Source organism: Daucus carota, chromosome 4, assembly GCF_001625215.2.
Source record: "Daucus carota subsp. sativus chromosome 4, DH1 v3.0, whole genome shotgun sequence".
NCBI lineage: Eukaryota > Viridiplantae > Streptophyta > Magnoliopsida > Apiales > Apiaceae > Daucus > Daucus carota.
The window spans coordinates 17,551,713-17,570,345 of NC_030384.2; the positions used below are offsets into that span (position 1 = coordinate 17,551,713).

At 35.6% G+C, this 18,633-nt stretch overlaps 2 long non-coding RNA genes across 2 annotated transcripts; both read right to left on the minus strand.

The window, feature by feature from the left end:
* Window positions 1-72: 72 nt before the first annotated feature.
* Window positions 73-3,963, minus strand: LOC135151940 (uncharacterized). Its single transcript, XR_010290921.1, has 3 exons — window positions 3,262-3,963; window positions 1,295-1,488; window positions 73-373 (listed from the first exon to the last, which is right to left on the minus strand). It is a non-coding gene; the product is annotated as an uncharacterized LOC135151940 (long non-coding RNA).
* A 2,596-nt stretch (window positions 3,964-6,559) lies between these two features.
* Window positions 6,560-10,450, minus strand: LOC135151946 (uncharacterized). The gene is made up of 3 exons (XR_010290928.1): window positions 9,749-10,450; window positions 7,782-7,975; window positions 6,560-6,860 (listed from the first exon to the last, which is right to left on the minus strand). It is a non-coding gene; the product is annotated as an uncharacterized LOC135151946 (long non-coding RNA).
* Between the last annotated feature and the right edge of the window lie 8,183 nt (window positions 10,451-18,633).

Here is an 18,633-nt window from a genome sequence, read left to right on the forward strand (position 1 = left end):
GATTTTGAAAGAGAACATAAATCGAATGATTTCAAAAACTGAATTTCAAACTTGAAAGCCATAATAGGAGAATTTCAAGAGAACATTTAAACTTTAATAAATGATTCGAAAGAGAACATTTAAACCCCCTAAAAGCAACAGGATCGCATCCAGGTTACAGTATTGAAATTAGAATCTACCACTATTATTACACAACATCTCTTACCAAATCAGATCATCTTCGATAAGAAGAATCACTGTCAACTATTCCAGCTTGCACCAACCTCATCAACTTTCCTGAACACTCCTCGACCACTGGATCCTCAACTCTGTCTCCTCGCCTAGCATTAGCCTTACTCACAATCTCAATCAATCATCTCATCTTTAAGCCTTTCTGAAATGGTTAGAAAGGAATAGCAAGGGTGAGCAACAATGCTCAGCAAGTAATAATAAACAATGATAGTTCTGAAATGATATAATAGAAGTTCACGAGTTCAAGATATAAGAGAATTCAACCTGAGTTCATGAGTTCATGGTATTGTATAGAATGATTTACAATACCTTGCAGCATTTAAACTAAGAAATTCAATCTTTCCAAAGAATTATTGAATTGGACTATCACATTTTAATTAAAACCAAGGTTAGGCAGCTGATCAGTTCCGCACTAACCCCGAGCAGGCCCCGCCATGCTCTATCACTGGATCCAAGGCACTCATTGGCCTAACATGACCACGAATCTGGTCCACAGGTTTATATAAAAACAATAATCCAATTCTCTAATTCAATTCAAGAAGCCAATGTAAATTAACAGAACATCATCATAAATATCATCAACAACAGAATAATTCCAATTCAAACTTTGATAATAATCTATTCATAAATCATGATCCATCATTTCATAAATCACAGTTCAGGAAATCCTCAACTATTCAGTATCCTCCATTATCGGCTAAGCAACTGAATTTAGCCTGCTAAACCAGCATGACAATGGCGGGTTGAATAATCAAGAAGATCCCAATTCATTCAAAGCTCTAACTATCACTGAGCAACACATGCTTCAATGACAATCTGAACTTCGAATTAATTTGTAAAACGGAAATTCTTTAGAAACTTGAAGATTAGAAAGAATGGGTCAGAATACTCGCACTTTCGAACATTGAAAAGAAAGGTATGAATACTTGAAACATATACCAAAGGAATGGATCAGATTATTTGCAATATATCCAAGAGAAAGGTTTAGGATACTTGCAACACATATAGAAAAGAATGGATCAGAATATGCAATATATCCAAAAGCAGGGTGTAGGATACTTGCCTTAAATCTGACTCCAGTCTCACATCTCTATCTCATCTCTCCACTTTCACAATCTATGCATCTCGTAATCTCTAGACCATCTCTAGCTATACTCTATTCGCCACTTCGCTTCGCTTACTCAATCATCCCTTATTCGCTTTGCAATACCATTCCGACTTTCTGACGTCTTCGAGCGTACACGTCTCGTCCAAATCCTTTACGAGAATAAGATAATACTATAGTCACTAAACAATATATCGCATATACATATCACGTATATCGATACCCACTTATATACCCCTTTAAACTTATCACATATCACTTAACACGTAATCATGCTTTGACTCTACCATATAGTCAAGTCATATTCCACATAACATATTATCAATCACTTATCATATAAATCCTTATCGAAAATCCGACATCGTCTCGTCTATGTATAAGACTATCCACCTATTATCCTATCTCAATCATTAATCAACCAACAAAATCCAATAGCTATAATCCATATATTCTTATCCAATATCAATCGTACGAATCATTTATCACTTCATAATATCAAAACTAACACGTACTTCACATAATCATCACTTGGTAGCACTTAGATCACATATTATCACATTATGCATACTTATCAACAATTATTCACCTTATAGACTCAGCCATATAATCACATCATATTAAAATAGACGTTATAAACTTCTGTCTCTCTTTCGTTTCACTTGATTCCGACTTACGGATCAAAAGTTATGCTCAAAACAGTTTTCTAGCTCTTCTATCGGCACATAACACATCAAACAGATAGCAAACAACACACAACACATAAGGTTTCCCATCCCAATTGATATTAAATCAAGTCTTGGGTTAAAATGATTTTTCGGGAATTTTCTGGAATTTTTAAACATTTTTCGGAATTAAAATCGATAAAAGAATCACTTTTCGGATAAATAATCAAGTCCCAAATACTTGAAGTTGGACTTGAAATCATTCATAAACAATTATCGAGCCTTGAAAATAATTTAGAAAAATATTTTAAAGCTCGAAACTATTTTTCGGAATTTTTAAATCAAAAAGGATACTTAAATCCAATTAATTAATCAATTAAAATCAATTAATAATTAATTAGAATAATTGATCAATTAATATTTAAATTAATTGATCAATTAAAATAATTAATTACTGATTAAATTTAATTAATAAACTAATTTAGATTTATTTTTGAATAAAGAAATAATTAAAAACTAATTTTAAAATTAAAATAAATAATTAAAAACATTTCCAGAAAAATCAAAATAAAAAGGTTTGTTTTGTACAATTTTGAAAATATTGCCGCAAGGTTAAAAGTGCAGCTTTTTGAAAAGTCAGGGGCTAAACTGTTAAATCCAAAACCCCAGTATCACCATTTCATCATCCTCAAAAGTTGGGGTACCAAACTGCAAGTTTTGCAGCGGCACCCCCCCTTTCGCCGGACATCACCGGAATCTCACACCACTGCTCAGATTTCTTACCAAAAACTCAACCACACATCTATACAACTGCAGAAACACTTTCGTGGCTTTAGATTTCACATACACGAAGCCAATCGTCCGGAAATCCGAGCCAAAGTTGAGCCGCCGTCGAGCTTCGCGGCTCTGGCGAGCTCGACTCGAGGCTCCTCCACCCAATCCGACACCACCATACAATTCCTCTCCTCATGATCTTTCTAATGGTACCATTTATGCTCACCCAGAATTAACCAATCAAAAACCCGGCCAAAAATCATAACTTTCCGGCGAAAGCTCAAGAACACTCAAGAACATTCAAGTCAATAATTAAACCACTGTTTCTATATGATTCTGAACCCCAAATTCAACATATAATATACCAAAACGACGAGAAAAGCACGTACTACAACATGGTATCATCAAAATCATCAAACAATCACGTTTGCAAAAATTCATATTTCAAATCAATATAACTCGAATTTTCAACAATTAATAGTAATTTACCTGTTGAATCTGCACACAAACGAATGATTAAACTATAATCTACACGTCGATAGCTTCGTTTTGACTATTCATACACCTCCATCGGATTCCAATAACGCCTTCAAATCTTCGTTTGATTATGAAGAACACGAAGAACATACTTCGGTTTCTCTCGGTATTCGTGAGAAGAAACTGGTGAAATGATTTCTACGGTGAAAATAAGCTCTAGAAAGGTCTATTTATATTTACAAATAATTGGTACCCCTTTGGATCGTTTATGACATGAAAATACGTATTTAATAGCTTTATATTAATAAAACGGGGTCCAATCGGTACTGGTTTTCAAGATAATCATCAAAACGGGGCTTTTTAATCAGTCATTAGTATGCGGGTCCCACTGCAATTATTACAAGATAAGGATGAATCAAAATATCTAGTTTCACGTTTATCGAGACAACCAGATAATTATCAACAATTAAAATACCCGAAAAACTCCGCCGGACCGACTACGGGGAAAACCGTACTCCGGATCGAAAAAGTCAAAACACGAAAAATATCCGGAATATTGAAATTAGGCTAAAGGTGAGTTTTGTTGAAACTTCCGGGAAGAAAATTTGCTACCCCGTTACGAGTGGACGGTTTTACGGAAGTCAAATAATTAATATATAAATATAAATATACGCAATTAAATCCGTAAATCGATTATAAAATCATCTAACATTCCATAAATCGATATGAAAATATCCAAATAAATTATATTTTATCCTGATCATATAGAAATTGAAATATCTCAAATCCGAACACATATGAGCAGTTAACGCAATAAACCAGATAATATATAAAATTCACAAAAATTCATATATTAATCATATAATACTCATAATTAACCATAATTAATTAACCAACAAATCCACCAATACCACTTACTCACATCACACATATATTCACATAATAACCATCTAGAATTTTCGAAACAATATATGAAAATCAGTTTTAAAAATATAATCATTTATCAATAACACAATAACCCGGGGTTTAATATAAAATTTTGAAAACTCCTTAAACTGGAATAAAATATTAAATCTTATTCCTTTCTTTTTAAGAAAATCATTTATAATATTAATAAAAATATTTTTAAAGTCCGGGTTATTACAATCTACCCTCCTTATAGGGATTCCGTCCTCGGAATCAGAGAAAGAAAGAGGACGCAAAATCTGTAAAATCCATACTAATCCACAACACAAGTATAATCACATACAACTATTCACATAATCATATCAATATTCACTAGAGCCAACAATAATATCTAGACAAATAGATTTATAATAATCAAATCTAAATTTAATAATATGGGATATTACATTCTACCCCCCTTATAAGGATTCCGCCCTCGGAATCCGCGAAGAAAACTAAAACGTATCATTTGTAAAATCATTGTACACGCTACATACTATCACATGCTCATCCGCCCTTAATCAACCTTGGCATACCTTCAAAGTTAAAGAAATAGGAGAATCAAAACCTTCACAATTGCAAACTTCATTTCCCAAGAATCAATCTTTGGGAATTTCAGAGGAACAAGATATTTTCAAAATAGGTCACATTGGAATACAAGAGTGACTGGGAGATCAATACGATCAAATGAACTTAATGTTGCGTGTCCATATTAGACACTACTAAAGGTTGTTAACCTTCTTGTAATCACAACACACACAAGTGATGGCGTCCCATCCAACTCCTATCACACAGACAGGTATACCTTGTGTCCCCTATACATAGGGTTGTTCATCCCAATCAGATGGAAAGATCCCAAGAAATCTCAAGGAGCATCAAGGAATGTTAAGGATTATCGAGGAATATAGATATCAAGGAGTATCAAAGAGTGTCAAAGAATATCAACGAATATTAAGGGATATCAAAGAATATGGAAGAATATCAAGGGATATCAAATAATATCAAGGAATTCCACTGTCTCTTCATAAACACGCCTTTATCATACACCGATTCAATACTAACTCACACCAATAATCAATATCATTATCATCTTAGAATTTGAGAAATTAAGATCTCATTTATCAAAACTTTTGTAGAAAAGATATCATGATAATATCTCACTGATGAGAAAACAATCAAAAGAATCTTTAGTTGAAGAGAGGTATTGCCAAGGTCTTCTCAGATTTTCGCTCTGCTTCAATAAATCATTGTCCGTCGTATGTCTTCTTTTCAACGTTCTTGATAATCAATCGATTTGACTCGTAATAGCCTCGTAAGATGTCATCGTAGACGTTATCGTTCGTAATAAGTCTGGCCCAAGTAGTTCACGTTCTTCTACTTTATCCCAGTTGCCTTTGAAATCCATAGCACAAACACGTAACGTATCTTCGATTGTCTGGATCATCAACCTGTGGGTTATGGGCCCACCTTGATGCCATTTGAAATCCCGATTAGCTCGAAGCGTTGTCGTCGAGGACTAACGTTCTAACTTACTCGTAGACATCATCTCTAATAACTGGACTCAATTCCACGTACTCTCTATCATTCACTTCTCACCTATCAACCTCTATCTCCCAATCTCTCCTTCTAATCCAATACAACTCATACTCTACACTTACTCTTCATATCTTCACTCAAAACAATATACATCTTCCAAATATCTGACATGGTCAACATACTATGAACCATGCATTTGTATCATCCTTAAATCAATACAATAATCCAATTTCAAATATGCAGTATAGTCAGAATACTCTGAACTCTGCATTTTCACCATTCTCAATTCAATCATTCACTATCAAACTCTTCTATATAGGTCTAATACTGACCTTTTCCACAATTCACCATCTCAATTAATCAACATACTAGAAATCATATGTCTAAACTTAAGAATCCTAATCTCTTTAAATGTCCACACTTAACTTGATCATCTAACTAGACTCTATGCTTCACTCACCTCTCTAGACTATGTCCAAATAGTCTCACAATACCTCGATATGAGGTCACACAACGTCTATCCTATATAAAACTTAAAACTATAATCTATATTCAAATTCCAATAACTTGTAACCTGTTGCTCTGATACCAACTGTGACAGTCCAGGAATCCGGGGGTCTGGATTCTGACGTCACCACACAAAACCCATTTTTAAAACACTTTAAAAACCTGTAAATTTTTTTTATTTCTTTTGGAAAGATAATAAAAATCAGAGAATTTAAAACCTGAAATTCAAAACTTGAAAACCATAATAAAAGATTTTGAAAGAGAACATAAATTGAATGATTTCAAAAACTGAATTTCAAACTTGAAAGCCATAATAGGAGAATTTCAAGAGAACATTTAAACTTTAATAAATGATTCGAAAGAGAACATTTAAACCCCCTAAAAGCAACAGGATCGCATCCAGGTTACAGTATTGAAATTAGAATCTACCACTATTATTACACAACATCTCTTACCAAATCAGATCATCTTCGATAAGAAGAATCACTGTCAACTATTCCAGCTTGCACCAACCTCATCAACTTTCCTGAACACTCCTCGACCACTGGATCCTCAACTCTGTCTCCTCGCCTAGCATTAGCCTTACTCACAATCTCAATCAATCATCTCATCTTTAAGCCTTTCTGAAATGGTTAGAAAGGAATAGCAAGGGTGAGCAACAATGCTCAGCAAGTAATAATAAACAATGATAGTTCTGAAATGATATAATAGAAGTTCACGAGTTCAAGATATAAGAGAATTCAACCTGAGTTCATGAGTTCATGGTATTGTATAGAATAATTTACAATACCTTGCAGCATTTAAACTAAGAAATTCAATCTTTCCAAAGAATTATTGAATTGGACTATCACATTTTAATTAAAACCAAGGTTAGGCAGCTGATCAGTTCCGCACTAACCCCGAGCAGGCCCCGCCATGCTCTATCACTGGATCCAAGGCACTCATTGGCCTAACATGACCACGAATCTGGTCCACAGGTTTATATAAAAACAATAATCCAATTCTCTAATTCAATTCAAGAAGCCAATGTAAATTAACAGAACATCATCATAAATATCATCAACAACAGAATAATTCCAATTCAAACTTTGATAATAATCTATTCATAAATCATGATCCATCATTTCATAAATCACAGTTCAGGAAATCCTCAACTATTCAGTATCCTCCATTATCGGCTAAGCAACTGAATTTAGCCTGCTAAACCAGCATGACAATGGCGGGTTGAATAATCAAGAAGATCCCAATTCATTCAAAGCTCTAACTATCACTGAGCAACACATGCTTCAATGACAATCTGAACTTCGAATTAATTTGTAAAACGGAAATTCTTTAGAAACTTGAAGATTAGAAAGAATGGGTCAGAATACTCGCACTTTCGAACATTGAAAAGAAAGGTATGAATACTTGAAACATATACCAAAGGAATGGATCAGATTATTTGCAATATATCCAAGAGAAAGGTTTAGGATACTTGCAACACATATAGAAAAGAATGGATCAGAATATGCAATATATCCAAAAGCAGGGTGTAGGATACTTGCCTTAAATCTGACTCCAGTCTCACATCTCTATCTCATCTCTCCACTTTCACAATCTATGCATCTCGTAATCTCTAGACCATCTCTAGCTATACTCTATTCGCCACTTCGCTTCGCTTACTCAATCATCCCTTATTCGCTTTGCAATACCATTCCGACTTTCTGACGTCTTCGAGCGTACACGTCTCGTCCAAATCCTTTACGAGAATAAGATAATACTATAGTCACTAAACAATATATCGCATATACATATCACGTATATCGATACCCACTTATATACCCCTTTAAACTTATCACATATCACTTAACACGTAATCATGCTTTGACTCTACCATATAGTCAAGTCATATTCCACATAACATATTATCAATCACTTATCATATAAATCCTTATCGAAAATCCGACATCGTCTCGTCTATGTATAAGACTATCCACCTATTATCCTATCTCAATCATTAATCAACCAACAAAATCCAATAGCTATAATCCATATATTCTTATCCAATATCAATCGTACGAATCATTTATCACTTCATAATATCAAAACTAACACGTACTTCACATAATCATCACTTGGTAGCACTTAGATCACATATTATCACATTATGCATACTTATCAACAATTATTCACCTTATAGACTCAGCCATATAATCACATCATATTAAAATAGACGTTATAAACTTCTGTCTCTCTTTCGTTTCACTTGATTCCGACTTACGGATCAAAAGTTATGCTCAAAACAGTTTTCTAGCTCTTCTATCGGCACATAACACATCAAACAGATAGCAAACAACACACAACACATAAGGTTTCCCATCCCAATTGATATTAAATCAAGTCTTGGGTTAAAATGATTTTTCGGGAATTTTCTGGAATTTTTAAACATTTTTCGGAATTAAAATCGATAAAAGAATCACTTTTCGGATAAATAATCAAGTCCCAAATACTTGAAGTTGGACTTGAAATCATTCATAAACAATTATCGAGCCTTGAAAATAATTTAGAAAAATATTTTAAAGCTCGAAACTATTTTTCGGAATTTTTAAATCAAAAAGGATACTTAAATCCAATTAATTAATCAATTAAAATCAATTAATAATTAATTAGAATAATTGATCAATTAATATTTAAATTAATTGATCAATTAAAATAATTAATTACTGATTAAATTTAATTAATAAACTAATTTAGATTTATTTTTGAATAAAGAAATAATTAAAAACTAATTTTAAAATTAAAATAAATAATTAAAAACATTTCCAGAAAAATCAAAATAAAAAGGTTTGTTTTGTACAATTTTGAAAATATTGCCGCAAGGTTAAAAGTGCAGCTTTTTGAAAAGTCAGGGGCTAAACTGTTAAATCCAAAACCCCAGTATCACCATTTCATCATCCTCAAAAGTTGGGGTACCAAACTGCAAGTTTTGCAGCGGCACCCCCCCTTTCGCCGGACATCACCGGAATCTCACACCACTGCTCAGATTTCTTACCAAAAACTCAACCACACATCTATACAACTGCAGAAACACTTTCGTGGCTTTAGATTTCACATACACGAAGCCAATCGTCCGGAAATCCGAGCCAAAGTTGAGCCGCCGTCGAGCTTCGCGGCTCTGGCGAGCTCGACTCGAGGCTCCTCCACCCAATCCGACACCACCATACAATTCCTCTCCTCATGATCTTTCTAATGGTACCATTTATGCTCACCCAGAATTAACCAATCAAAAACCCGGCCAAAAATCATAACTTTCCGGCGAAAGCTCAAGAACACTCAAGAACATTCAAGTCAATAATTAAACCACTGTTTCTATATGATTCTGAACCCCAAATTCAACATATAATATACCAAAACGACGAGAAAAGCACGTACTACAACATGGTATCATCAAAATCATCAAACAATCACGTTTGCAAAAATTCATATTTCAAATCAATATAACTCGAATTTTCAACAATTAATAGTAATTTACCTGTTGAATCTGCACACAAACGAATGATTAAACTATAATCTACACGTCGATAGCTTCGTTTTGACTATTCATACACCTCCATCGGATTCCAATAACGCCTTCAAATCTTCGTTTGATTATGAAGAACACGAAGAACATACTTCGGTTTCTCTCGGTATTCGTGAGAAGAAACTGGTGAAATGATTTCTACGGTGAAAATAAGCTCTAGAAAGGTCTATTTATATTTACAAATAATTGGTACCCCTTTGGATCGTTTATGACATGAAAATACGTATTTAATAGCTTTATATTAATAAAACGGGGTCCAATCGGTACTGGTTTTCAAGATAATCATCAAAACGGGGCTTTTTAATCAGTCATTAGTATGCGGGTCCCACTGCAATTATTACAAGATAAGGATGAATCAAAATATCTAGTTTCACGTTTATCGAGACAACCAGATAATTATCAACAATTAAAATACCCGAAAAACTCCGCCGGACCGACTACGGGGAAAACCGTACTCCGGATCGAAAAAGTCAAAACACGAAAAATATCCGGAATATTGAAATTAGGCTAAAGGTGAGTTTTGTTGAAACTTCCGGGAAGAAAATTTGCTACCCCGTTACGAGTGGACGGTTTTACGGAAGTCAAATAATTAATATATAAATATAAATATACGCAATTAAATCCGTAAATCGATTATAAAATCATCTAACATTCCATAAATCGATATGAAAATATCCAAATAAATTATATTTTATCCTGATCATATAGAAATTGAAATATCTCAAATCCGAACACATATGAGCAGTTAACGCAATAAACCAGATAATATATAAAATTCACAAAAATTCATATATTAATCATATAATACTCATAATTAACCATAATTAATTAACCAACAAATCCACCAATACCACTTACTCACATCACACATATATTCACATAATAACCGTCTAGAATTTTCGAAACAATATATGAAAATCAGTTTTAAAAATATAATCATTTATCAATAACACAATAACCCGGGGTTTAATATAAAATTTTGAAAACTCCTTAAACTGGAATAAAATATTAAATCTTATTCCTTTCTTTTTAAGAAAATCATTTATAATATTAATAAAAATATTTTTAAAGTCCGGGTTATTACAGTGCATGCTCTGTGTGGCGCAAGGTTTGACCATAAGTCAAAACCTGCGCTAACATTGCCATTTGCACTATGGGAGGAATGAGGCGCCAGGTTTGACTGAAGTCAAAACCTGCGCTTCCCTTCTTCATAGTGCAACTAAGTTGAAGATTTGTCTAAGGCATTACTCTCAGGGATACAGTGGGAGTTCAAGTGAGGCGCAACGTTTGACTCAAGGTCAAAGTTGGCGCCACACACACTCTCCATGGTGTCAAGCGCAAGTTTGGTTGATTAAAAAGAGTCTAAGTCACAGGTGAATAACAAGAATGCACTGTGAGGCGCAACTGTTGACTAAGGAGGCGCCAAGTTTGACTTCTGTGAAGAATGAATGTATTTGGGGCGCAACTTTGCTTTACATATATATATATATATAAATATGTGTATATGAAAGTTGCGCCACCACCAATATATTCTGAGTTAGATTTATTTTCATAAATCGAATCCATCCAGGACGAACTCAAGTCGTCCAGGACGAACTCGTTAACCATGGTTAGTTGTTGGAAAGCCTATAAATAGAGGTTAATGTTTTCATTTGAAAACAACTACACACTTTGTAAGTGCACACACTATACACATTCTCGAGAGTTAAATTAGAAGATCATATTTATCGAGAGTTTGTAATAGAGTGATTGTAGTCTCTGCAGCCGACACTTGTGTTGGAATTTGTAGCACCCGAGGATTATTTCTAATACAAGAATATTCCCCGACTTGCTGGAGTTATTTATTTTACGATTGATTTAACATGGACTGAAACAAGATTATCCGCAATTAAATTAAATCGAAGAAATTGGTACGACGTATTCAACCCCCCCCCCTTCTACGTCTGATTGGACCTAACAATTGGTATCAGAGCATAGCTGATCGATATACAGATCTGAGATCCGTAACCAATCTGAAAAGCTAGCTGTCCGTACAATCGTAATTTTATCTGATAACAATGTCGACACACAAGTTAGGAATCAAAGTACCTCCATTTGACAAGGATGACTACAACAACTGGAAGATGAAGATGTTGCTGTACATCAGAGTTGCTAATCCCATGTTCATTGGGATTCTGGAAAATGGTCCATTTGTGCCTATGAAGATTATTCCTGAATCTGTTGAAAATGGTGTTCGTATTCCACAGAAGTCTGTTCCCAAAGAGAAAAGTGAATACACTGACACTGATAAGGAATATGTTGCACAAGATCATAATCTGCAACTCATAATTGTTGAATGAATGACCAAGACAATGACACATCTGATACTAAGTCTGAAAACTTCAAAGCAGATGTGGGACACTATTGAGGCATTGATGGAGGGATCTGAAGAAGTCAGGGAAAACAGATACGATATGCTAATTGCCAGATATGAAGCATTTCAGGCAATACCTGGAGAGAACATTTCTCAAATCTACGAGAGGTTCATGTTGTTACTGAATGAACTCACCCTGCATGGAAAGACTTATCCACAGAAAGAGATAAACAGAAAGTTCTCATTTGTGATGCCACCCCATCTAGTTGTTAAGACAGAGACCATCCGGGAAAGAAGCGACTTCAGGACTATGACTTTGGAAAAGCTGTTTGGAAAACTGAAGACGTTTGAGATGGAACTTGAACAGAGAAAGATCATATATGGTGGTGGATCAACAGAATCCAAGAGTATGGCCTTACAGAAGACCACTGCACTTATTGCTGATCAACCATACTTTGGTTATCAACAATTAGTTGAATATGGCATCAATGATCACACTGTTGCTCAGAGTGATTGTTCATCCATCAAAGCTGACTATCCTTCTACCATTACTGAGATTGTAGAAGCTGAAGTTGATGAAGCTTCTGATGAACCGGAGGATGAGTTTTACACTCAAGAAGAGCTGGAGCAGCTGGAAGATAAGTCAATGGCTTATATGGCTGCAAGGTTTAAGCATATCAAGTTCAGAAAGAACCCCCGGTACAAGAAAGCTTCAGGGAACAAGTTTCAGGGTAAAGGAGGATACTCAGGCTCAGGGTCAAAGAGTACTGGCAGTTTCAAACCAAACATGTATGAAAAGAGCAAGGTCAGATGCTACAACTGCAATGACTTAGGGCACTTTGCTACAGAGTGCAGGAAACCCAAAGCAGCTCCTGTCAGAAGCAACTCATATGATAAGAAGAATTCTTATGAGGATCTGAAGAAAGAAAATGAGAAGCTAAAAGCTAAGTTGGAAGCAATGGTGGCCAAGCACAAAGGAAGGGCTTACATTGCTGAGGGAAAAAGCTGGGATGACACAGATTCTGATGATGAACCTGTCCAGAGCAATTATGCATTTGCATTAATGGCTGACACTGTCGAGGAATCTCCATCTCAGGTATCTCCTGAAATTTCTGTTGATGACATGACTACTGCTGATTATAAAAAGACTATAAATGAACTAGGTCAAGAGATGTACAACTTGCACACTAGTTTATTAGCTTCAGAATCAGATAACAGTAGTCTTTCTCTAAAGATAGCTAAACTTGAAGAAAGAGTAGATGAATTAGCTTTAGAGAAACTCATAAACACTAACCTTAAAGATAGAATTGAATATCTAGAGAATAAGGAGAAGTGTAGTGCAGAAATTGAGGAGTCCCTTAGGTCTCAGATTGCTGACCTAGAAACTAAGCTTAGGGCCTATCAGAATTCTGCCTTTCTACAGAAAGAGATCTTGGATAGTCAAAGGGTTGATAAGAAGGTTGCTATTGGCCTTGACTATAGTTCTTTGGAAAGAGCCTAAAGAAAGAAGAGAAAAGAGAATGAAGGCATATTTGTTTCAGCAGGAACTGAGAATGCTCCTGAAGGAACAAATATACCTAAAGTTCTGAAGAACACCAAGACCCCTATCTTTAGAATGGCACAAACAGAACCTCTGATAGAAGAAGACCTTGTCATCAAGGAAGAGTTGAAAAATGAGGAAGTTGTTAAGCCTCAAGTAAAACAGGAATCACAAGAAGTACCTTCTAATTCCCATGTCAGAGATGACTCAGATAAAACTGGATTAGGAAGTACTAGTCCCAACAAAAAGAAGAACAACAGGAATGGCAAGTTAGATCCTAAGAACACCAATTCTAGGAATTCTAATGCTAGAAAGGTTTGTAATAATTGCAATTCTACTAATCATCTTACTCATGCATGTAAAGTGATTAAAGTAGATAATTCTGTTTCTAGCATGCCTAATACTGTTAACATGAATGCTGTTCATTTGCCATGTGGTAGAGTAGGTTGCATGCTATGTGCTATGAATATGATGTCTGCATGCTTTACCATGTTGAATGCATCTTTTTCTGCACCATCTACCATGAATATGAATATGCCTGCACCTTCTGTTGCCCCTGTGGCAAAGACTGCTAGTCCTTCTAAGAAGAAGGAAACTCCCAACTCCAAGTCTAAAAGCACTTCTGCTAAGACTAAAAAGGAGAAGAGTCCAGTCACCCCTGAACAAGCACATGTTAAACCAGTTTCTGTTGATAATCCTGTTTCTACTAAATCACCTGGACCCAAGAACGTCTGGGTACCAAAGAAAGTTTAATCCATTTGTGAATGCAGGGCACAGGAAGGAAAAGTAAAGTTGTGTGGGTTCTTGATAGTGGTTGTTCAAGACACATGACTGGAGAAAAGTCCCTGCTCACAGATGTGGTGATGAGAACCGGCCCAATTGTAATCTTTGGAGATGACAACAAAGGTTTTACAACGGGATATGGTAAGCTGAAAGTTGGAAATGTCATCATTGAAGATATCTCTCTGGTGGAAGGACTTAAGCACAACTTACTGAGTATCAGTCAGTTCTGTGACAAAGGATACGACGTAATCTTTCAGAAGGAAGTTTGCTTAATCCAGAACCGGAAGAACAAGGATCTTACACTTCGTGGTGTAAGAAAATCAAGTTTGTTTATAGCCGACATAGACTCAGCAAGTAAGGGGGAGGTCAAGTGTTTCTACACCAAGGCCTCTGCTGATGATAGTTGGTTATGGCATCGGAAGCTCTCACACTTGAACTTTAAGACTATGAACTCTTTAGTCAAAAGGGAACTTGTGAGAGGATTGCCACAGAAAGAATTCTGTCAAGAAGGACTCTGTGATGCATGTGAAAAAGGGAAGTCAAAGAAAGCATCACACAGGAGCAAAGGCATGCCTGATATTGGTTCACCCCTTCAACTGATTCATATGGATCTGTTTGGACCAGTCAACATTCCTTCTATATCAAGGAAAAGATATGCTCTTGTGATCGTCGATGACTACTCAAAATACACATGGGTATTATTCTTACATTCAAAGGATGAAGCAGCACTCGTCATCATTGATCATATCAAGAAGATTGAAAAGGAAGCAGATCTGCCAGTAAGGGCAATCAGATCAGATAATGGAACAGAATTTCGTAATGCTGTTCTTAATGACTTCTGTACTGATAAGGGCATCTCTCGTCAGTATTCAGCTCCAAGGACTCCACAACAAAATGGTGTCGTAGAAAGGAAGAACAGAACCTTGATTGAAGCAGCAAGGACTATGATTAGTCAATCAAGACTTCCAATCTATTTCTGGGCTGAAGCTGTAAGCACTGCTTGCTACACTCAAAATCGTACCCTGATCAACAAGGATTTGGATAAGACTCCTTATGAAGTAATGGCCAACAGAAAACCATCACTGAGTTGCTTTCATGTGTTTGGTGCAAAATGCTTTGTGTTAAAAGAAGAGCATTTGGGAAAGTTTGATGCCAAAGCTGAAGAAGGCATATTTCTGGGTTATTCTTTGGAGTCTAAGGCCTACAGGGTTTATCTGATCAATGACGACAAACTGATTGAAAGCATCAATGTAAGATTTGATGATACCAAACTCCCAAGTCTCCAAAAAGAAAATGAATCAGATTCTCTGGAATTTGAGAATTTAGAAGACATTTATTTAGGAGAAGAGCAACCTGAAGCTGATGCAAGAGAAACTAATGCAAATGAAGAAAATGCTGATCCTGAACCATCTGGAGGAAGTATTGGCAACAATACAAATGATCATCATGGTCACAGTGGTCAAAGTGGAGGATCATCAAATAGGATCTACATCAGCTCAGGGGGAGTAAGTCAAAGTGGATCCACTAGTCACCACACTCAACACAACTATGATTTTGGTGAATCATCAAGATTGAATCTGCCAAGACAAAGGGTATGGAGTAGAGACCATCCTGTTGAACAAATCATTGGTGATCCAGACACAGGAGTGCAGACTAGAAGAGCAACTCAGAATGAATGCAACTTTGCTGGATTCTTGTCTCAAATAGTTACAAAGAAAGTTGAAGAAGCTCTAAGTGATCCAGATTGGGTATCTGCAATGCAGGAAGAACTCAATCAATTCGAAAGGCAGAAAGTTTGGAAGCTGGTGCCAAGACCTAAAGGAAAATCTATAGTTGGCACTAGATGGGTTTTTAGAAACAAACTGGATGAAGATGGTATTGTTACGAGGAATAAGGCAAGACTGGTTGCAAAGGGTTATTCACAAGAAGAAGGAATTGATTATGATGAAACCTATGCTCCAGTTGCTAGGCTTGAAGCAATCAGGATGTTCTTAGCATTTGCTGCACACTCCAACTTCAAAGTTTATCAGATGGATGTGAAAAGTGCATTCCTGAATGGTGATCTGGAAGAGGAAGTCTATGTTGAACAACCCCCTGGGTTTGAAGACAAAGAATTTGAAGACTTCGTATACTTTCTCTTCAAAGCACTCTATGGCCTGAAGCAAGCCCCTCGAACCTGGTATGACACTCTTTCCAAGTTCTTGCTTGAAAATGGTGTCACCAGAGGTATCATCGATAAAACTCTTTTCCATAAAAAGCATAAGGATGATATAATTCTTGTACAAGTATATGTCGATGACATTATATTTGGTTCTACTAATGATCTTTTGTGCGAGAGATTTGCTAAGTTAATGCAGAGCAAGTATGAGATGAGCATGATGGGAGAATTGTCCTTCTTCCTAGGACTTCAAGTCATTCAGAAGCCTGACGGTATTTTTATCTGCCAATCTAAATACATCAAGGATCTTTTGAAGAAATATGGAATGGAAGAAGCATCTCCTGCCAAAACCCCTATGCCAACTGCTGTCAAACTTGATCAGGACAAATCTGGTAAGTCAGTTGACATCACGAAGTATCGAGGTATGATTGGCTCTCTCTTATACTTAACTGCTAGTAGACCAGATATCATGTTCGCAACTTGTTTATGTGCTAGATTCCAGGCTGATCCTAAAGAGTCACATCTTATAGCTGTTAAGCGTATTTTTAGGTATCTTAAGGGAACCCCCAATCTAGGGATTTGGTACCCTAAAGATACAGGTTTTAATCTAGTTGGCTATACAGATTCTGACTTTGCAGGATGTAAGATTGATAGGAAAAGTACTTCAGGAAGCTGTCAGTTTCTTGGACGAAGGTTGGTGTCATGGTATAGCAAGAAGCAACACTCCGTGTCTACGTCTACAGCAGAAGCTGAATACATAGCTGCTGGAAGTTGCTGTGCTCAAATCTTGTGGATGAGGAATCAACTACAAGATTATGGACTCATGTTGGATAAAATTCCGATTCTGTGTGATAACACGAGTGCCATTGCCATTGCCAACAATCCTGTTCAACACTCCAGGACAAAGCATATTGATATCAGGTATCATTTCCTTCGCGAGCATGTCATGAATGGAACAGTAGAGTTACACTTCGTACCTACTGATCAACAAATTGCAGACATCTTTACTAAACCACTAGACGAATCCACTTTCTCTAGACTGGTTGGTGAACTTGGGATGTTAAATATGTCTAATTAATTAGACAAGAAATAACTGCAATTTGTTCGTAAGTTCACAAGTTTTAAAATGTCCATATTTTCAGGACTTATGAATTTACAAAGTGCATCCAGTATTTTACATAATTATCTGATAATTAATTTTAATTATTTGCCATGATTTATATGATTTGCATGATTTTATGTGATTAATTGCTAAGTGGTAGGTATTTAGAATTAATTTTCTTGAATTATTTAAGTGCTTATATTCAATTAATGAATATTAGTATTTATTTAATTCATATTTTAATTATATTTGATTAATGGATTTGAAGCAATTCAAATTATTTTAAGTTGTCCATTAATTAAAATTTAATTAAAATACTTGCAGCATAATTAATTAAATAGCAGTTGACTAATTTTAATTTAGTCTAACTTCATTTAGATTAATTGTGATTAACTCTAACAATTTATTAAGTTATTTTGTCTCAATCAAAATAAATTCAATAAAATTGTTAAAGTCATTTCTCTGTATTGAACCCAAGCGCAAGGTTTGACTAGTCAAAACTTGCGCCCAGGATTCAATACATATGGGTGTGTTATGCGTTGTTCAGCGCAACATTTGACTTTTCCTGGTCAAATGTTGCGCCAAATGAGTTCCCCTGTATACACTGAGAAGATTGACTTGGTTTTTCTCCAAGTCCACACGAACTTGCGCCTCCACAGTGCTAACTATGGAGGGCAAAATCGTCAATTCAAACCTTGCGCCTACCCCATATACTGTGTCTAGTATAAGGGGTATTATAGTCTTTATACATGTTGCGCCTCACTTGTTTAATTGTATAAGTACACGACTTGTGTTTTTCTTTTCTTATTTCTCAGCCGTATACACAGTGATACATACACCCACGAACACACCTCCTCTGCCATATTCAAACTCGTGTTTTTGAGTTTTCAAATTCACTAAA